At 48.3% G+C, this 22,195-nt stretch overlaps 1 protein-coding gene and 1 long non-coding RNA gene across 4 annotated transcripts in view; one reads left to right on the forward strand and one right to left on the reverse strand.

The window, feature by feature from the left end:
- The window catches only part of SLCO3A1 (solute carrier organic anion transporter family member 3A1), a 310,573-nt gene that overhangs the window by 73,327 nt on the left and 215,051 nt on the right, over nucleotides 1-22,195 (forward strand). The window lies entirely within an intron of this gene.
- Nucleotides 1,575-4,962, reverse strand: LOC128315869 (uncharacterized). Its single transcript, XR_008298983.1, has 3 exons — nucleotides 4,711-4,962; nucleotides 4,320-4,433; nucleotides 1,575-2,259 (listed from the first exon to the last, which is right to left on the reverse strand). It is a non-coding gene; the product is annotated as an uncharacterized LOC128315869 (long non-coding RNA).

Here is a 22,195-nt window from a genome sequence, read left to right on the forward strand (position 1 = left end):
ATGTCTGGATGAAGAAATCTGTTCCCCAAGAGTTTCCTGAAGGGAGTAGAAACCAATACCATTTGGGGCTAGTTGGGGCCTGTGGATGTTTCCTGTGTGTGCGGGGAACATCTTTGCTGAGAGATTTTAGAGCATAGCATTCAAGTGTTTGATGACCCGATGTAAGACCAGAGAGGCCCAGACAGACCTAGAGAAGACTCGTGGGGAAGGTGAAGGTGCAGGTGCATGGGGCAGGGTTGGGGCGGGTTCCTTCCTTCAGAACCGCAAAGGCACATTGTTTCTATACCATCAACCTCTTACTGCACCTGCCTCGTGAAAGAAGATTGATTTTATTTTTCCTTTCAACTGTAACACAGGCATTGTTTTTAAATATAAAAGGTTCTGAGCTATTTTCCTGAATAACCTGCATATTCCTTTTCTTTAGTTTATTTGCAGACTACTTCTTTCTGACATAGAATAATCTCCGCTTTATCTCCTTTTTTTCCTTTCACCTGCAAGAGGCATTCAGTGAGAGCAGCTGTGGGAAGGGTTTGGTTTCTGTAGAGGGTTGTGATTTGCTGTTGTTAACACGGGCGTTAGAGGTTAATGGCCTTCCTCTTCAGGGCAAAGTGAGGTCTTCATTGCTAGGGGATTCTTGTGTTAGGCCTCATGGAAGAGTCTTTGTTGTGGACGTTGGCTTTTCGCCTGTCTAGCACCTCGTTTTCGTGACCGAGTGTTGCCTTTCCCCCCAACGAGGACTGCAGACATGATAATGTGGTCCAGGCGTGGCTGGCCATGACATAGAGAAGGGCTCCCATGTACAAGGATTGGCCCAAGGATTGTGATAATCGAAGCCTACCATGAGGTTTGACAAATGGACTCAGAGTGAGAGAGAGAGAGCGAGAGAGACAGAGGCCACTTTCTTTTCTAGGACTGCTAGCTGTAAAAACCTTATGTCCAGAGATTCCAATGTCTGTCATTGCTGCCACATGCAGGGAAGTTGACCTAGGAGTGAAGACCTCGCAAAGGAAGGTAGATCAGGGGGAGAGAAGGCAAGACGACTGCCTGGATCCAGCTCTGCCGGAAATGAGCCTCTAGCCCTTGGAATCCCAGTTCCTTTAGCACAGAAATGATCCTGTACAATATTTGCAGTTCACGGGCTTGACTGCCCAGTCCTGTCACGGCGAGAGTTGGACTGGATTGCTTTCCTCTTGAGGTGTGACCCCGCACCTTCTGATGGGGATAGGGTTTCTGTGCAAGGAAACCCACATAGGACAGCTGTGCTCTGATCAGAGAGCTAGCTCTTTTATGATGCCCTAAAGACCTGAACAACACCTAACCCCATGCAGTCAATGAAAAGGGTTAGGTTGGAAGTTCTGCCTCAGGTTTTCATTTCATTACTTCCTAGCCTTTAAGTTGCAGGAAAGAGACCTAGAAACCAAAAGGAATGCCCCCCCCCCACTCCCTGCTTTCTCCCTGACCACTCCAAACAAAGTGTTTAAAAATAACCTGTTGGCAGGCAGGCTTTGTTGGGGAGCAGTAAGTGTTTAATAGCAAATCGCTTACGGAGGTGGGAGAGTGTCCAGCATGTGGGCTTATTATTCGGTGCTGCTGCTTATCGAATGGAAGAAGGCTGACCAATCCTGGCTCCTTGACGCGAGTGTGATCGCTGGCCCTGCCTTCACTCCCAGCACTGGCTTCGTATATCGTCAAGGGCCAGGAGGCTAAATGAGCGCGCGCCATTTGGGACTTGGCTTTGCTATTTCATTCCTGCCAAGACGTGTGCATGTGCACGTGCTTATTTTTGCCCTTGTGCAGACAAGCCTCCGAACGCGTTAGGTGACTGGTGGGCACTCATAAACAAGTTAGGTGTAGACATTAGAGCTGGGGCTCAGGAGTTTGCCTTACGAGTGTGAAGAGAAATTGGGGGCTACGTAACGGGGCTGCTTCAAACTGAAGTTTCTCGGATGTGCTTGAGGGGAGGGATCCAGGACCTTCTAAAATTATTTGGAGGTGCATGCGTGCTCTTGTGGGGAAGCTTTCACTGGCTTCTCGAAGAGGTTCAGGATCCAAAAAAGGTTAGATTCCCATAAAGTCCTTACGACAGGCAGACCGTGAGGTTGGGCGACTTGGGGTAGTAAGATAAACCAAGATAGTCGAGGTGATGGGCTGTGCGGAGTGACAGATGGAATGCTGTGGACTGCTCAGCTGTCAACTTGATCCGCTCCCTGGGGAGCCCCCGTACCTCCAACAGGAGGCATCTTCGCGTCAGTCAGGCAACTGTGGGTGAAAAGTCAGAATGTGTTCCCAGCCACTCAGGAGACGCCCTCCAAGCCCTCCTCCTCCTGTGCCAGTGCTTCCAGGGTCCAAAAAAAAAAAATTCCTTTGGGGCTAAAATTTTCCATCCCTTCTTTCGGCCTAACTGTGGGCGTTTTGGGTAATATTCAGCAAATTTTCTGTGTTGGTTTTGCACGGATGCACAGATAGGAAAATCAGCTTTTTTTTTTTTTTTTTTTTTTTGCATTGAAAGCAAAAACATTTTAAAAATGCACTGGTTCATAATGGAATCTGAACTCCCGAAGTCAAAACTTTCCATGCGTTCTTACTAAGAAAAATTCTCCCGGGCAATGACAAACAAACACGTAGGCGGAAAGTTGTGAGGGACCCCAGAAAATCATCTGGGGACACAAATGAACTTGGCAAAATTAGCATGGGCAAAACTTTTTACCCCACACTTTTTGGGACGGTCGCTGCATTTAAGAAACCCCCTTTCTGTCTTTACCAATTCCCATTGCCACCTAGTTCAGGTATGGGGTTGCAGGGGGCAGGCAGGGTTTCGGGGTTGGGCACATCCTAAGCTCTCTCCAAGAAGAGATGTTTTTCTCCCTTTATCTCTAATGTTCTCACTAAGCATGTGGCACAAGTGGATGCGATTTCCCAGTGCCTCCTTTTATGCCCAAGGCATTATTACCGTAAGAACATTCATATTTTCCCACCTGCCTCATGGGCTGTTAATGGAGTTTACAAAGGGAATTTGGATTCCCAGCAAGAGGCCTCATTAGCCCGGCAAGGATCTGATAGATTCTAAAATTGTGTATGGACACTTGGAACCTTTAGAAACCCAGTGGTGTCTATTATTAGATCTAAATTATTTCCCCTACCCCAGCCTCAGTCGGTACATTTGTATCACGGAAAGAACCTTACCTTGATCCAGCCGGATCAGCTGGATTGGCTTATGCATGCATTAACGCCTGTGGTTCTGGGGCTGAAGACAAGACTCAGAAGCCATGGGGCAGCATAAAGAACAAAATGTCTCCTGCATGGGTGCTTTTTTATTTTTTAATATCCACCTTGTTACTGGTTGCGAGCAAGTGTTTAATTTTAGGAACGATTGTGGTCACAAAGAAAATTTAACACCTGTCTGCTTATTTGGACAAGTGCGTCAAGCACGTGGGGGTTTGAATAATGACTGTGGCAACACGGGATATACTAGCTGTCCTCTTTGGTGTCCCTGCTACACAACAGAGAATGGGGTGCTTTGCCTGTGGTCTCTCGCTCCCTCCTCCTAAAGCCCAGGGAGACAAGGGTTACCATTCTCATTGTGCGGATGAGGAAACTGAGGCAGAGGGAGTATGCTTGCACTCTTCCTCTCTCTCTCTCTCTCTCTCTCTCTCTCTCTCTCTCTCTCTGTCTCCCCTCTAATAAAATTATTCCTGATTTTAGCAGTAAAGTATGGAATGGTGAAGAGTGTCTCAGCCAGGAGACGTTGATGGCCATAGGGGACTTAGGGCCTGGCTTCTCTGTGGGAATTGTTAAAACTCATCCGATAAAGCTTTGTTCCCACGAAAGAACCACGTGAGTTGTTTTCACAATCTCCCCGTAGTAAAGTGACAGACACTCACCAGACGGTTTTGTTTACGTTTCAGGCCCGCAGCCTTTAATTGGTATACAGTCACTGCTCTTACACAACTTGGACTTGGGTTTGTTTGTTTGTTTGTTTGTTTTTTTTTCTCCCTCACTCCCAGGCTTGGCCAAGCTGGCTTGCTTTGCTCCGCAAGTCAGGAGTGATTGTACGCATACCTCACTCGGCCACAGCTGGGACCAAAATGGTAAGAAGGTAAAATAAAAAAGGCTTCGTGGATCACGGAGGAACAGGTGAGAAAGAAGTATTAAAGAACAGAGACCATGAGCTGAAATATTGCAATTCCCGATAGATCGGAGAGGGGTAGAGGCCTCTTGCCCTTTCCTAAGGGCATGCTCCTCCCAGAATATGTTCATCCTCACTGTCCTGCGAGCTTGTTGGAGGTCTGCAGACAAATGACCGTCTCTTATTGGCCTACCTGGCAGAGTGGAAGGTGGGTTCAGAGGTCAGAGACTGGGTGTGAGCCACCAAGTTCGTGCAGACGGGGAGTAGGGAGCGCCTCTGGCTCATGACTCCAGATTCATATTTCCACCTTTAAAAAAACATGTTTATTTTTGAGGGGGGGAGGGGCAGAGAGAGAGACACACACACAGAATCTGAAGCAGGCTCTCCAGGCTCTGAGCTGTCAGCACAGAGCCCTATGTGGGGCTCGAACTCACAAACTGAGAGATCATGACCTGAGCCAAAGTCGGACGCTTAACTGAACCGCCCAGGTGCCCCAAGCTTTTTTGCTGTTGGTGTTGTTAATTTTTGAATTGTAAAAAAAAAAAAAAAAACCAAACCACATAACCTGAAATTCACCATCTTACCTGTTTTTTAAACAATGTACAGTTAAGTAGGGTTGTTGGCACATTGTTGTGCAGTGTTTCTCCAGAACTTTCGTCTTGCAGAACTGACACTCTTCACCCAGGAGACAGCCCCAGTCACCACCATTCTGCTTTCTGTCCTTACGGGGTCTGACTATTCTCATTACCTCTCCTAAGTGGAGTCCCTCCAGTATTTGTCTTCTTGTTGCCGGCTTTTTCCATTTAGCAGAATGTTCTCAAGGTTCATCCATGCTGGAGCCTGTGTCCGAACTTCCTTCTTTTATAAAAGCTGAATAATATCCTCTGGTGTGCATATACCACATTTTGTTTATCTGTTTATTCCTCATTGGGCATTTGGATTGCTTCCACCGCTTGGCGATGGTGAATAGTGTTGCTATGAACATCTGTGTGCAATCTATTTCTGCCTTGTTAAAAGTCAGCTCTCAGGGCATCTGGGTGGCTCAGTCGATTAAGCGTTCAACTTCGGCTCAGGTTATGATCTCCCGGTTCGTGAGTTCAAGCCCCGCATCGGGCTCACTGCTGTCAGCACAGAGCCTGCTTTGGATCCTCAGTCTTTTTCTCTCCCCCTCCCGTGCTCTCTCTCCCTCTTTCTCTCTCTGTCAAAAAATAAACGAAAAAAAAAAAAGTTCTCTACTTGGGTGTCCTAAGTAGATCCCAGGAAGTGCAAAATTCACATCCTTAAATTTTCTCCCAAATTTGCTTTGTCATTGTTTCACCCTGCCCTTTTCCTCCCACCCCTTGCATTTAAAAGCCACCACCTCTTACTGATCCTGGCTTCTGAAGGTCTCTGGAGTCTGGCCCCTGCCCTCTCTTCATTTGCCTCAGTTGTTTCAGGCCAGGCCCTCAGCACCTCTCACCTGGATGAGTGTGCCCATCTTTGACAAGTCTCACTGATATTTAAGATAATAGTACTATATATTTTTGAGAGACTTAAAGTTACTTGACTCCTTTTTTAAAAAATATTTTTTTTAGTGTTTATTTTTGAGACAGAGCATGAGTCAGGGAGGGGCCGAGAGAGAGGGGGAGACACAGAATCCGAAGCAGGTCCCAGGCTCCGAACTGTCGGCACAGAGCCGGATGCGGGGCTCGAACTTACGGACCGTGAGATCATGACCTGAGCTGAAGTCGGACGCTTAACCGACTGAGCCACCCACGCCTGCCCCCACTTAACCCCTTTTTAACAAATACAGACAGGTTAAATTTAATCGTCTCCATTTCACTCATGCATTGATTTAACAAATATCGTGAGCTTACTTTATGTCAAGCCCAGTGCAGGGTGCTGGGGGGGTGGTACGTGGATGGATGAGACCTAGCATCAGACCATGAGAGTAATAATATTAGGCATTTATGAAGCACATTCTGTGGACCAGAGACTGGGCAAAGTTCTTATGTATTTTATCCAGCATGATTCTCGAAAAAATCCTTTAGGTTTTATTGTCTGCGTTTTATGGAAGGAAATCTGGACATAGAGATTGATAATCTGTCCAGTAAGGGACAGCATGGGGACTGGAGCCACTTCTTTCTCCAAGGGATGTGTTCCTCTGCTTCCCAGCAAAGTCTATCAGCAACTGCCATAAAAACCAAGAGCTTGAAACGCAGGGAGGGCAGGATGAAGCTCCAGGCTTATGGGAATCTACACATGCGTTTGTGTATGTACAGTTGGAAAATATTCACCAAATGTGCTCAGGAATATTTTACAAGTGTGAGTAGTGACTCAGTGCCTTGCAGAGACACGCCGTCTTCCATACCATAGCTGCCGTTGGAGAAAAGAAACCACGTTGCACATGTTCTCAAAGCAAGAACTTGTGTAAACTTCATTTTTCATCCGTGTCAAATGCCGTTCCCTGATGTGATGCGTTATCTGGTCAAGGAAGTGACTTGACAAAGCCTCTCGCCCAGGCTCAGAAAGGAAGGCGATGTCCCTGATGTCTCCAGGCTGGATGTCTAGGGAAAGAAAGCATGTTTAAAACTGGTGAGCCTTTGCAGCTGGGAGACGGTGTTTTACTTCCTGTGAATCACATAGGGCCAGCCCGAAAGAGGCCACCTAGCCGTGCGTGTGTGTGTGTGTGTGGAGATGGTGGAAATTGCTATTCACCACACAGAACATGAGCATATTCTTTTAAGAATATCACTCCTGCTGGAGACGATTGAACGAGTAATCCACGAGCTCACTAGGCAGGTCTTTAATTTAAAGTGTGGGGGTGGGGGGAGATTCGGTTCTGTAGCTTGCTGCCTGCTGTGGTGTTGCCTTAGAAAGCTCTGGGTGGTGGAAAGCCCCCATTGGGAGAGTGCATACCCCGTGCCGGGCACTCAGAAATGAGTTTTCTCCTTCCCTCTGCATCATAGCCATTTCACAGAGTAGAAGACTGAGGCTCAGCAGAATGAAGTTACTTGTCTCAAGTCTGTATCCCTTAGTAAGGAAGTGATCAGAGTTGAACATAATGTCTGTCCACTGATGGTGTCTGGCCCAAAGCTGAGATTTGGTAGAATAACTGATTTTTATTATGGGATATTTGAAACGCATACAGAAGTAGAAAGGCTAGTTGAGTGGACCTCAGCATGCTCATCGTGGCCTGCCATGTTTCATCTGTCCCTACCCAGTCTCCCTTCTCCTTGGTTGTATCAGATGTACGGTTTCAGAAATTTTAGATCAATCATTCTGTATGTAAATACTTAGTGTTTATTTCTGGAAGATGCGGACTCTATAGAAACAGAATTTACAATACTACTGTCATGCCTTAAGCTCTGATGATAATTTGTTAATGTTAACACCTATGTACTCAGTGTTTAAATCTCTCAATTGCCTCTTTAAAAAAAGAACACACACACTTTATTAGATCCAAAGAGCTCTATGATTTGCAATTAATTGCCTTGTTTCTTAGGTCCCCTTTAATCTATAGGTTCCCCCCCCGCCCCGCCCGGTTAAATAAGTTGAATCATCTGCCCTGTAGTTTTGTACAGGCTGGATGGTGCTTTTTTAGCATGTTCTTCTGTCCCCCACTTGTATTTTTTGTAAATTGATTGTTAGCTCTAAAGGACTGATCTGATTCATGTTTGGTTTTTTTTTCTTTTTCTTTTCTTTTTTTTTTTTTTGTAAGAAATACTTCATAGGTGATGATGTGTATTTCTATTAATGAGACACATAAGGTCTTTCTTTTTCTGTGTCATTGACAGCCATCGATGGTCAGGTCTCTACATAGTGGGGATGTTCAGATGCTCTCATTCCTTTTTCAAAAAATTCTATTAAGAGAAAGTTCCTTATTTCAACCCTTTTATTATATTTGGTTAGAATTTGATTAAGAAAAGCAGGAAAAGTGGCTATGTGATTACCAAAAACAATGTTAGTTAGTTAGTTAGTTAGTTAGTTATTTGCAGTTTGTTTTGTCCTTAAGGTATATCCTTTTATTTATTTTATTTTTTTTAAATTTTTTAAACGTTTATTTATTTTTGAGACAGAGAGAGACAGAGGATGAACGGGGAGGGTCAGAGAGAGGGAGACATAGAATCGGAAACAGGCTCCAGGCTCTGAGCTGTCTGCACAGAGCCCGACGCGGGGCTCGAACTCACGGACCGTGAGATCATGACCTGAGCCGAAGTCGGCCGCTTAACCGACTGAGCCACCCAGGCGCACCAAGGTATATCCTTTTAGGGACATATGAATTACTATCTTTAAATATCATTGAAAAAATGGCTTTTCTCTGTGTAGTTTGGACTTGAATTCAGTGAACAATTAAACATGTTCCATTTTGTTTTTGATTTTTATAGATTACTTCTTAAGAGATAATTTTGTTTGATAATTACGTAAACTATTTACATGGTGTCAAAGTCACATCTACAGAACAGGAATGTTCTGAGAATTCTGGCTTGCAAACCTATCATTGTTTTTCCCTCCCACACCTCAGACATAGCCATTTTTCTTTCAGTTTTTGGTTTTTCTCTGTTTGAAGAATGTAACCAAATATATTTATATACGAACTTCTCCTTTTTCTTTATAAAATGTAACTAATTATATGCATTTTTTTTCCCACCTGACTTTTTCACTGAACGGTATATCCTATACAGGAAGATTGCATTATAAAGAGTTAGGATAATGGGCATTGTATAAAGATCTATGGAATCATTGAATTTTTAGAGCTGGTGGTAATGTAGCAAATATTCATGTGGCATTTACTGTGTTCTGTGCACTGTGCATAAATTCATTCAGTAATTCTCATAACAGTAATGCTCTGGGGTATGTATCATTATTGCCACCATTCTATAGATGAGGAAACCAAGGCACGAGGTGGTTGGTTAGGTGACTTGCCCAGAGTCTCAGATCCAGTGAGTGGCTGATCTGGGATTTGGATTCAGGTGTATGCTCTCATATACCACATTATATTGCTTTAGAATTTCTGGAGTTTGATTTTCTGGTTTTTATGAGTTAAGGGAGTTCTGGCCCCTGGGCAGTTAACATTAAATATGTCACTACCGTGTGCCCCGTCCCAAGCTTTATTACTTTTTCAGGTGATCCCCAGCTTGCCGTGCAGCTTCTTGTTGGGTCTGGAATTTGATCTTAACTTACCGTAAAGTTAACCACTTAACCTGTTTGTTATTTCATGGATGCTCAGACAATGAGAGTCATGGGTCAGTTTAAGGCCTTTATGACTCCTGACACCTTAAGAGTAGGTTGTGACTATTCCTTTTACCTTGAAGTACCACAGAGGTGATGCTGAAGATGCAGGTGGATGTCTGCGGTGCAGGAGGTCCTGTTATAGGAGAAGGATGCCGAACTTGGAGTATCCACTGCTTTTATAGCAAGCAGTAAGCAGCCCTAGCCTTTGTCCCAGAGGGAAAAGTTCTCTCATTCCTTACGGTTGCTCATTGAGAAATGGTTGGGTTCTGAATCTAGCCCACCTCTGTTAGCTACCGAATGGGCACTGTTTACTTCCACTAGCCTGATGTTAGAAGCCCAATAAGTCTGCTAGATGGGGGGTAAGCCCTCAGCCTTTTCTCTTACCTTGTGTCTTGGCAAATGTAGCTGGATGAATGGGAGCATGGGCACTCTCAGAGAACTTCTTCTCCCGACATTTCTTTGCACCTTTCTTGTTTGAGAATAAAGAGTCAGGTGGGTCCGCATAGCCCTTCTTTGACAGATTACAAGTGTTTGAAAATATTTGCCAATATTCCCCGACTTGTTTATGGTAAGTTTTGTATCTCTCAGACTTTTTAAAAAAATTTTTTTTAATGTTTATTTTTGACAGACAGAGCATGAGCAGGGGAGGGGCAGAGAGAGGGAGACACAGAATCTGAAGCAGGCTCCATGCTCTGAGTTGTCAGCACAGAGCTTGACGCGGGGCTCGAACTCACAGACCGTGAGATCATGACCTGAGCCGGAGTGGGACGCTCAACCGACTGGGCCACCCAGGCGCCCCTGTATCTCTCAGACTTTAACCGTAGCAAAACCCAAATCCAAGTGAGATCTCTTTTGAAGGCCACCCTTACCACATCTTAAGCTCTCATCATGTTGCAAACTTCTGGATTTTCTTTATGATGGGTAACATTTTGAAACCAGCTGGAGGGATGAGGTTGACAAGCACCGATTAGTCTCTTGGCTACATAATGGCAGGTTTCATTTTGATTTCCTTTTATGTTCTTTTTCCTGGCTGAACTCCTTTCAATGTTGAGTCCAGTTTTTGTTGCCAGTGATTCTTTTTTTTATAATACTGTAAATGACTGCCCTTCCTAAGATGCCAATTATAACTTTACCTTTTCATAGCAACCCGTGAGGCTTTGAATGGGAACACTTTCTTGGAAGACAGCCCTTCCTAGCAGTTTGGCATCCTCAGTGACTTTCTTGATCGGGTTTCCTGTGTTAAATAAGAACTGGTAAAGGTCCCGGCCATGTCTGTTTGAGGCAGGAAATGCTCCTTTAAGTTATGAGAGGAAAGGGCAACATAATAAGCTTCTGTAAACGTGGTCCAGGTGATCCATTGAGGAAAACTGGGAGCTGGGGTCAGAGGGATGGAAGGGGAACAGAAACGGGTCCTAGGTTAGAGGAAAGTCAGGCTAATGAGGGCAAAGGTCATCCTTGCCCCCCCAGTTCCCTGCACCTTAAAGTCTAGCCCATCCCTGTTGGCTACAGGATTGGCACTGTTTACTTCCGTTAGCCTGATATTAAAAGTCTAATGTGTCTGCTAGATGGGGGTAAGCCTCAGCCTTCTCTCTCATGAATTTTAACAAAAGGCTCTGGCAGCTTGGAGCCTCCAGAAGGGCATCTTTCTTTTTTATTTATTTGAGAAAGAGACAGAAAGAGTGAGCAGGAAAGGGGCAGAGAGAGAAGAAGAGCGAGACCCAAGCAGGCTGTGCACTGTTAGCACAGAGCCCGATGTGGGGTTCGAACTCACGAACCGTGAGATGCTGATCTGAGCCAAGACCAAGAGTCAGACACCTAACCTGCAGGGCCATCCAGGCACCCCTCCCGGAGGGCATCTTTCAGGTGTTGCCTGTGTATGGAAGAATGAGATGGCTTGGCACTTCCTTCCTGATGAATTCGGAGGGAAGGCTCCACATGAGCGTGCACTGAGCAGCATACCCGTAGTCCCTCGTAGCACACCCTTGTAGTCCCTCTGACACTTCTCGTTGGACCTCCTATTGGAAGGACTTTATGTTTAAAATCAGCTCCCTGGGATCTTTTCAGGACCTTAAAAACGTTTCAGGGATGGTCCCACAGCAGTTAGCCAGGAGCACAAGAGGGAGCATAGCCCTCCTTATTAAAGTGATCACAGGTCCAAATGGAGAGCATAAACCCATGTTACACCGACTGCTGAGCAAGGGATCCCAAGTGCAGGAGTGAGAGTGCCCCCAGCTCTTGGACCAGCCCCCACTGCTTACTGAGCTCTGTGACTCCGTGTCCCCCTAGGTACAGTGGCAATAATGATAGCATTTCTCTTATCAGAGATGATGTGATGATTATGGGAGGTGACATGAAAGGGGCCATTGCTAGCACATAGCGAGTGCTCAGCGTGTTACTAAGTAGAGGACAGCGTGTCGGCACAGGCTGGGCCTACTAACCGATGTGGTTTCTGGGTGTAAGTTTGTCTAAACGTGGCCTGGAGCCGTGCTGTCCAGTAGGGCACCTTGCTAGCCCACGTGCTGTTTAAGTGACTTCAAGCCAAACAGAATCAAGAACATCGTTGCTCCATCGCACTGGCCAAATTTCAAGACTCAAGAGCCACGTGCGGCTCTTGGCTACCGTTTTGGAGCGTGTGGGTTACAGAACATTGCTGTCACGCAGAAAGTTCTTTTGGACAGTTCTGTTCGGGAGAGTTTTGCCCCTGAGGGAGTCGAGGGCATTATAATGACGGAGTGTTTAACCTTGGCACTTTTTTTCCCTGATACCCTCCCCTTTCCGCTTCCTTTCTGCAAATAGCAGACACGGCACTGTGCGTGTTCCAGAGACTGCTGGAGTAACAAAGCCCTTGCAGACGAAGCTGAGGCCGGCCTGCAAGGTGGCTGAGGCCCGCTCAGTGCCTTGCAGCCTCCCAGCCCCCCCCTGCACACCCTCTCGGTTACAAAGGCCACGCTTCCTCCTTTGCTGCTGTCCTGGGGACAATCTCAAGTTCTAATATTCCTTTCTGTTTTCCTCACAGGCACCATGTGTCCTAATTTATGTCCTTAAACTCTGGTCACCATGATTCTGGGACACCCAAGGCCCTTCGTTGACTTGCTGAGTCGGGGTACTGTCCTAGCTGTGCTCCCAGAATCTGCAAAGAAGGTTAAGTCCATCCTCCAGGGGCCAGAGAGTCAGGGCACCTGCGCCTCCCTTTCCTTTGGGTTTTAGCTCCATGAGAAGAGTGTGAGCTGTATTTTGTAGCTAAATCCTGTCTCCCCAGTGGGCGCCGTAGAAAGGAAAGCAGCCACTTGCATTAAAATGTGTTTTGGCCGCGAGCTCTTGGGGGCTCATTAGAGACGGCGTGAATAAGAACTCCTGGGCTCAGCTGTCATCTTTGCACCTACCTGTGGAGCACGGAGCAGGAGGAAGGCACCTTGTGGGTGCCAGGCCCTGTGGGGAGCAAGGTCCAGGAGGTAAAGCTATGACTTCTCGCTGCCCATAGAGCGAGCAGCGTCTCTGGAGAGGCAGCCTGGTTGAAGGGGTTTCTGAACTGTGTTTCAAAGAGGTGGGGAGCGGGGGCACCAGGGTGGCTCAGTCAGTTAAGCGTCCGACTCTTGGTTTCGGCTCAGGTCATGATCTTATGGTTTCGTGAGTTCGAGCCCCCCATATCGAGCTCCAAGCTGACCGTGCAGACGGAGCCTGCTTGGGGATTGTCTGTCTGTCTGTCTGTCTCTCTCTCTCTCTCTGCCCCTCCCCTACATACGCTGCCTCTGTCTCTCTCAAAATAAACGAAATGAAAAAAAAAAATTTGTAAAGAGGGGAAGAGTGGACCTGCTAAGTTAAGGGAGAAGGGGAGACGTTCCAGGAAAGACCAATTCTACAAAGAAGTTTTCATTTGAAACCATGAACGGCTCGTGAGAAAATCACCACCACTTCCGAGCCTCGCATTCTTGGGTGGATTGCTTAAGCTCGGCTTTCACATCTGTAAGATGGGAGGGGTCCCAGTAGCCACCTCACAGGGCTGATCTGAGGACTGATGAGCCAGCACACGTAGGGGATTCAGAGTAAACGCTCAAGGGACAGTCACTGTCATCATTGCGGTCTTCTTCCTCCTAGTATTTTTATTATTATTAAATGAGAAATAAGGTTTGGAATTGAGTTCGGATGCCAGCTTTGCCACCAACCCTGTGCAAGCCCCTTCAGCTCTCCGAGCCTCAGTTTGTTCGTCATTAAAATGGGGAGCATGCCATCCATCCGTGTTAACGGGGCTCCTCGTGAAGCTTACCGTGAGGTTTTTGTCCGTAAGTTCTGGAACGGGGCCGGGAACGTAGATTGTTTCTCCTTCTCCTGGTCTCCAGACAGCTTCCCCGGTAGTCCCTTGGAAACCCAGGTGGGGGGAGGGGGTGGAATGAAGTTTGAGGAAAGTGAGTCTGGCGGCTGTGGGGGGGGACGGCTTACACTCAGGTGCCGCAGTGCCACTGAAATGGAGACGTCACACGCTTTCTGGTTTCTAGAGGTTTGTGCCACAGTTACAAGACGGCCTCTTTTGTGGTTAGAGTAGCTGTTTCTGTGGGCCAGGCTGCTCTAAGTGTTCTACCTGTATTTAATCCTCAAGAAAGCCATAGGTCGTGGGGCTACGATTCCCATTCTACAGATAAAGAAGTTGAGGCACAAAATTAGGGACTTGCTCACAGTCACCCCAGCTAGTGTGTGGTGGTGTCGGGATTTGAACCCAGGCCCCGTGGACCTCAGAATCTGTCTTCACCTCCTTGATTGACAGGGATTTGACAGGGGACTGCAGTATACATTTAGCACTTCTGTGTTACAGACGTGGTACGATTAAGACTCACAGAGGTGTAGACAGGAGGGTTAGTTGGAGAAAGAAAGCACAGTCGGGTTACCAGTCGGTTTTTCGCCTCATCCAGAGAATTTGGGTGGGGGAGTGCAGGCCCCGAGGTTTTCTAAACTTAGCCCCCCCAGTGCACCCCTCCCCACCCTCGGGCTAGACCTTGGCCTGCAGCCCGTCCTCCTGCTGGAGGCTGCCTCGGGCACCGTGGAGGGAGAGTGTGGCTGTGCAGCGGGACCCCCGTAGTGCCCAGTTTTGCAGGGCCGGACAGTTTTTCCTGCAGCTCTGCAGAAGGACAGACCTTCCCGTCCACCTGTCGCTCGTAGGCTCTGGTCGGGCCAGCAAGGGCGGCGGACATTGGCGGCAGCGGCCGGTTGTGGCGCCTCTTGATGTGGCCTTTTGTGGGGCCTGCGTGCTGGTGAGCAGGGGCAGCCAGAGTGGGGGCCGGGCCACCACTCCTTCCTCAGCCTTCTGGCCCAGAGCGTGTCCTCCGTTACCCCCTTACCTCCATCCCGCTTCCCCGCCCTCCTCACCTCTGCCTACAACCTGTCTCCTGCTACAAAACCGTCAGCAGCCCCCACAACCCACAGGGTGTTGCCTGGGGCCCGCCTGCTTCTGGGAGTTAGTGATTTCTGAGCCCTCCCCGTGGGCTGGCATCGTGTCGAGCTCCCCCAAGTCTAGGTTTTACACAAGAGGCCTGGGGAGTCTGGCTGAGTAGGGTTGGAGCCAGGCTCAAACCTGGGCTGATCCGCTCCAGGCCTGGTAGCCTCACATGTATACTGAAATAGAGCCACTGAAATAGTAAATTTCAAATTAAAAAAAAATTTTTTTATGTTTATTTTTGAGAGAGAGAGAGAGAGAGAGAGAGAGAGAGAACACACATGTGCAAACGGGAGAGACACAGAATCCAAAGCAGGTTCAGGGCTCTGAGCTGTCAGCACAGAGCCCAGTGTGGGGCTCGAACCCTCTAACCATGAGATCATGACCTCAGCTGAAGTCGGACGCTTAACCCACTGAGCCACCCAGGCGGCCCTCAGATTGGTATTTAAACAGGGCACTTTCCGCGGTCTGGGGAATTGTAGCAGAGTGATCTTGGAGCATCAGTCTGGGACTCTGTCCCCTCACAAAACAACCCCCGACACACACACACACACACACACACACACACACACACACACACACACTCACTTACTCCCTCCCTCCCTCCCTCCCTCACTCCTGCGAATATGCCCTGGTGTTCATCAGTGTCCGTGCACCCGTGGATATTGATCACGGCTCAGGGGCTTCTTGGGAACCCGGTAGAGCCTCCTTTGCTCACAGCTCCAGCCACGTGCACCTGAGACAGTAGGTGTTCCCTGCTGAGTGCATCTCCTCTGGAGAGATCTGTGTGGCTACCTACATCCTGACCACTGCCTCCCCACTTTCTCCCTGCTTTTGCCACTTTCTGACAGCCCTAGGGCATTCCTTTGAGTCCTTAAAGACCATCCCTGGCAGGTGCTATTAAATGTTAATAAGGGATCTAGCCAGGGCTGGGCCCCTTTGACCTCTGGCTCTGGGCTTTGCCACTCTGCCATTTTAGGTGAGTGATTTATTGAAAGGGAGGCAGAGGTGGACAGTGGGAAGGAAATCGCCCTTTTAAATTTATGGCTGGTTTTGCCCATGTTAATGTGTAAGCCTCCAGCTATGCAATTAGAGGTCGTTAGGCAGCTACAATGCGAAATTAATTCCGGGGGGGGGGGTGGTGGGTGGGTGGGTGGGGGTGCTGCTTGATTGTGGGTGAAACTGCTCCAGGGTAGGGAGAGAACAAGCTGTTTGCTTTGGCCTGGTGAGGAGAGGTGAGAACATTGTGCTGTTGTGAGAAGGGACTGAGAGCTTACTGGGGTGTGTGTGTGTGTGTGTGTGTGTGTGTGTGTGTGTGTGAGATTGAATAAGTGAATAGGTGACCAGCTAGGACTGAGCCCAAGGCCCTGAAAGTCCCTGGGACGCATCAGGCGGTGGCTGGATCACACTGTGAGCAGGACCTCTTCCTTCCGGCCTTGGGAAAGGCCAGATCTCAACTTTGATAGTTAAGGCTGGGTGACCTTGGCCAAGTTACTTAGCTTCTCTGAGTCTCCCTTTCCTTCTCCATAGAAGGAAGGCATTGGAAATCAGAGAATTTGGAGGTGTGTTTAACCCTCTAAAAGATTTTTTTTTCTCTCCCTTCCTCCTGCAAGGTATGAAGCTTCTAATCTCTGATCGGTTTGTATTGTTAACAAGCAAAATTCAGCTCAGCTCAGTAAATTTCAAGATCAAATTAGTTTTATTCACTGATTCTTGAATTGGGCAGCGTCCCATCTAGCAAAAAGAAGTACGCTCCAAATAGCTTCGGAAAAGGGAAAGTTTTAAAGGCAGAGAGCGGCAGAAAAAGGAAGTTTATTAGCAAAGAGTGGATTGTTTCAGACTTAGGTTAATCTACCTGTGGGGGACAGAATGGGTCTTGGCGGGTTACCTCATTAGTGCTGACCAGGTAATTTCAGGTTGGCTGGTTAAAGGTTACATTCCTGGGAGAGGCTGAAACTACCATGAGATTGGGTAGAAGCGTTGGCTTGCTGATGTGGGGCTTAGCACAAGTGCCTCCATTTTGGGTCTGTTTCATTCATTCATTCATTCATTCATTTATTTATTTATGTTTATTTCTTGAGAGAGACAGAGAGCAAGCGGGTGAGGGGCAGAGAGAGAGGGAGACAGAATTCGAAGCAGGCTGCCTTTCTGTCCCTAGGCCAGTTCCAGTGACCTCGATCCCTCCTCTTGCCTCTTTAGGCCGAAGGGTTGGTGATTGTCTGTCACTGTGACTCATCTTGGGTGCCTTAGTGTCCTTTGATAGGTCCCTCAGCCCTGCCCTTCCATCTGTAAATAGTTCTTCATTAGGTGGTCCCGAGTGGAAACTTTTGAGCATACTATTTGCTACCCACACATCTTGATTGATACAACCACTTAGCACAACCTCACTGTACCTCAGTTTCCCTCATCTGTAAAATGCCTTCTTAGGGTTGTTGATATGTTGATATTGTGTAAAGGGCTTAGGAACAGCCACTGGCACGTAGGAAGCCTATGTAAGTGTTTCCTCTTATTTTTATGATTTCCATATTCCTTGTCAAAGGCCCCTCTTAAGACTATATACAGCTGGCTTCAGCCTCTGGGGCTCTGGCATTAGAGCGTGAGCCCCTCAGGGATTCAGCAGCTCCTCATTTCGGGGCTGAGAGGCAAGAAGGATGAGGCCAACAAGAGGAAACAGTATCATCAAGGATGCTTTAGATGTGCTGGGCAAGCTGACTCCCCCGGTTTGTGCCGGCCCCTCCCCCCGTACCAGCGTAGCAAAGTGGCCAGCAGCTGTGAGGTCAAGTTCCGAGTGGTTTCGGCTTCTGTGCCTCACTTGGCCGATGATCTGTCACGGGTCCTGCCTGTTCCCCTTGGAGCCTGGTCGCTGTGCTTAGCTGTTGGCAAGCAGCCGGTAGAGATATGACACAGTGAATCCCGGAGGGTTTGGATCTCTGATCTGGAGGATTTGGTGATCTTCCCCTTTTACTCAGATGTGCCTTTCAGGAAGAAACTTGTCTTGAGATCTGAATGCCCGAGTTACTCGTGAAGGAATGTGGGAGTGGAGGACGCTGTCCTGCCAAGCAGAACTGATGATGGCCGTCCTGAGGAGGAGAGGGGGAACAAACACATGCACACTCGTGTGTGCATGCACACACACACAGGCATACACTCACATGCACACACACTCACACACAGGCATGCACTCCCATGCACACACAGGCATACATGCACCTGCACCATGCACACACAGGCATATACACACATGCACACGCATGCACCCATGCACACCCATGCATGCACAGGTGCACACAGGAATACACATACCTACACGCACATGCATGCATGCATGCACAGGCACACACATGCACAGGCACACCCACATGCACACACACAGGCATATGCACACATGCACACACATGTACGCCCAGGCACACGCAGGCATACATGCACATGCACACAGAGGCACACACACAAGCACATGCACACACAGGCATATACACGTACACACACATGCACGCACAGACACATGCAGATACACACTCATGTTCATGTACACACGCACACATACAGTCTTCAGGTGCAGCAGAAGCATTACACTCCCCCAAAACTTCCTAGAGTGTGCACTAAGATCCCACTCTCACATCTAGATTTTTTTTTTAACGTTTATTTATTTTTGAGACAGAGAGACAGAGTATGAATGGGGGAGGGTCAGAGAGAGAGGGAGACACAGAATCTGAAACAGGCTCCAGGCTCTGAGCTGTCAGCACAGAGCCTGATGCAGGGCTCAAACTCACTGGCCGTGAGATCATGACCTGAGCCAAAGTCGGTCGCTCAACCAACTGAGCCACTCAGACGCCCATAGATTTTAATCTTCCTCCAGTATTTCCTATTAAAGTGCGTAACTCAGGCCCTAATGGAATTATGTTTGGACAGTTTATATTCTTGAGCTGTGGACACTGTGGACTATGGGTTTAATTTATTCATTCAGCAGTATTTATTAAGTATCTGCTTTGTGGCTGGCACCAGGCTGGGTCCTGGGAATTTGGTAATAGATAAGAGACCAGGGCCCTGCCTCATGCAGTTGATGTTCTAGTAGAGAAGAGAGCCAAGAATGAATGCATGCATAAGAAAACAAACACCATAATTGCATGCTGGGAAAGGAGCACTGCAGACACAGGGAGAAGCATGTGCAAAGGCCCTGAGGCAGAAGATAGTGACTGTATAGGAGGAATCACAATAAAAGCCATGGGGCAGAGTGAGCAGGAGGGAGACGGAGGGCTGGGGCTGAGAGTTGGCTTTGCTGGTCCTGCAGGGCCCTGCCGGTCACAGGAGGGCTTTGGTGTGTTTCTGTCCCCATGAGAGGAACCATTTTCGGGGTTTTAGGTAGGAGTTATTTGATGCTCTGATGCTTCTCTGCTGTGCAAATGGGTGAGTAGGCTGTTGCCACAGTTTGGGTGAAGGTGATAGAGGCCTCAACTGAGTGGGGGAAGCGACTGCTAGAAGCTGATAGGAGTTCCTGATGAGTTGGGGGGGAGGGAAGGGCTTAAGAGGGAGAAAGGGAAAAATCCAGGGTAACTTCTAGAATCTGGCTTTCTCAGATGCTGACTCTTTCCCCTCTTGGCTTGGTTAAGAGTGATCTAACATGTTCTCTGAACAGATGCGCATCACCTGGTGGTAGTAAGGGAACAGCATAAAGCAGTGCTGGCGTGAGTGCAGTGCTGGCGTGAGTGCACGATCACGGATCCAGTGCGGACTTCTTTCTCCAGGAGCAAGGCCCCGGCTCACCTTGGGTCCTTGGGTCCGCGAGGGCGGTTTCTCATCATCTGAGGGCTGAGAAGATTTAAAGATCGTTAGTTCAGCTTCTCTGTGGAGTTGAGTAACTTGTCTGGTGTCCACACAGCCGGTCGGTGGGGGGAGTCAGTCTGCAGTTTGGCAGTGCCATAGGACCGTGGGCCATGCTCAAGGCCTCAGCGGGCAGAAACCCCTTTTGGAATTCATGGCAGATGGGAGGAACTTGGGAGTCCTTGGTGCAGGGCGACTCACTCAAGCGTGTTCATCTCCACCAATGTCTGAGGGAAAGGAGGAGTCTTAAGATGTGTTTAGACATGGACACTTTGAGGCACGATTTGCCCTCTGTGGAGGCAAGAGTAAGGCCTGATCTCAGAGTCGACACTTTCCCCTCTGTTGTCTTCCTCTGGTGAGGAGGCTTCCCTTAAAAGCATAGAAAGAGTCTCTTAGAAAATACAGTTAACCCTTGAATAACTCAGGGGTTAGGGCACCGACCCCCCATGAAGTTGAAGATTCACTGTAATTTTTGACTCCTCCATAACTTAATAGCCTACTGTTGGTCAGAAGCCTTACCAATAATATTGACAGTCCATTAACACATATTTCGTACGTTACATGCATCATACGCTGTATTCTCATAATCAAGTAAGCGTGAGAAAAGAAGATGTTATTAAGATCATAAGGACGAGGAAATACACTTGCATCACTAGACTGTATTGGTTGAAAAAAATCTGCACGTTAAGTGGACCCACATGGTTCTAACTGGTGTTCAAGGGGTCAGCTTCCCTGGGAAGTGTGTTAGAGAAAGAGAAATCCTATAAGGTCCTTTTAAAAGAAAGGCTGGAAAGACAGAGAGTAGCCTGTATTTATGCAGACAGAGGAGGGTCACGTGTGCTTGGGACCCCAAGTTCCTTTGCCCCAAGAGGACATTTCAGATGGTCCTGACATGAAAAAGCAAAGGTGTGAACTTAACATTCATACCAAGAACAGAGCAGACCTCCTGTAGGTCCAGTCAATTATGATATTTGAAAACGATGGGATGTTTTACAATTATTAAATGTAACAGGAGGTGCCTGGGTGGCTCAGTTGGTTAAGCATCCGACTCTTGGTTTTGGCTCAGGTCATGATCTTGGTCATGAGATCAAACTTCGGGCTCTGTATTGAATGTGGAGCCTGCTTGGGATTCTCTCTCTCCTCTCTCTCTGCCCCTCCCCTGATGTGTGCATTTGTCCTCTCTCCCTCCCCCTCCCCCCTTCTCTCAAAACAAATAAATAAACATTAAAAAGATAACGGTTGGTGGAAAAATATTTTGTTACTTTGGAATGAGTAGGGTAGAGAACTGAGGGGAAACAAACGGATTCCACAAACGTAGTACGGTTTGGGTGTTCACTGCACTTAAGGACTTGAAAGAATTGTTTCTTCCTCAAAATGTTTCTCCTCTGATTTTGTCATGTATTAAAAAGAATGCAACCAGAACGCATTTTCCCAGTTTAGTTGTAATGTTTCAAGGCCGAGGAGAGAGAGCAGATGACCTGAGTTAGCAAGATGCCCCCTGGAAGGAGGACACGGGCCACGGAGCCAGTGGAAAGTGGCAGTGAGGCGAGGACCACCGACCGGGGACTTGGAGCACTCTTCATATCCCCAGCGTGGCACCATGTAAAGCAACACAAAGCAAGCTTCCAGTTTGGGCCCTGAGTGACGGGGTGACCACAGGATGGGTGTGGCCGTGGAACTGTGTGCCTTGGCTCTATGGTCTTGTGCATTTCCTACTTGGACCTACTTGTCCCATGGAGGGCAGAGTGACACAGGAGGGCACAGGAAGCATGGTCTGAAATAACCCAGCTGCCCCCTTCCGGGACTCCCCGCTGGTGCACCTGTAAAGATAGGACCCCTCCTGGCTGAGCCTGGCCTTGGCCTAGTGCCCTGTGGCAAGTGGTCACACTGCCTCATGAGGGAAGAGCATCTTGTCTCCACCCTGGAAATCCACTTTGGGCACAAGCCCTTCTGGGAAGCATTGAGAGTTCTGGGGCCTGGCCTTTCCTGAAAAGGTGCGCGGGCCCTCGGTCCGGTTGGCACTGGCAGACTTAGCCCGGGCTTCTCGCTCAGGGGGTGCCCTGTTGCCTGGACATCCGCCCTCCGCTTCCCTTTCTTCTCTGCTCCCGGGGTTTTTGTGGGAGCCCTTGTGGGCCCTCTCAAGCACTCGGACAACGACACGTGGAGCCTGGTTATCGTGGGCAGGAAATGGGCTCCGTTAAGTGTCCCTTATCCTCTGCACCAGAGGCCAGCAGACCTCCGGCCTTTAGTAATTCTGGGGTCCATTTAACCCGCTTTGGTGTTGGTCAGGAACGTGAGTTTGTTCAGCTCTGGATTCGGGTTTCCCTTGGAGCGATCGTGGCTGAACCACGGAGATGCTGCACAGGGGACCGGAGCCCCTTTCTCCGTTTGCCTGGGTCCCACCCGACCTGCTTTCCTTGAGTATGCCCCTTGCTGGCCGCGGTAGGCAGGTGACTTCGGAACCTGGGGCCCTGAGTGCTGCTCCTGTTGGCACCCGGGCGGGCACCTTTGGAACTTTCCAGTTCTGTGTGAGGGTGGTTCATCCTCCCTGCTAGATGTTCCAGTCGGGCCGTGGGAGCAGAGGCAGAATACAGATGGCAGATCTACTC

This window comes from Acinonyx jubatus, chromosome B3 (genome assembly GCF_027475565.1).
Source record: "Acinonyx jubatus isolate Ajub_Pintada_27869175 chromosome B3, VMU_Ajub_asm_v1.0, whole genome shotgun sequence".
NCBI lineage: Eukaryota > Metazoa > Chordata > Mammalia > Carnivora > Felidae > Acinonyx > Acinonyx jubatus.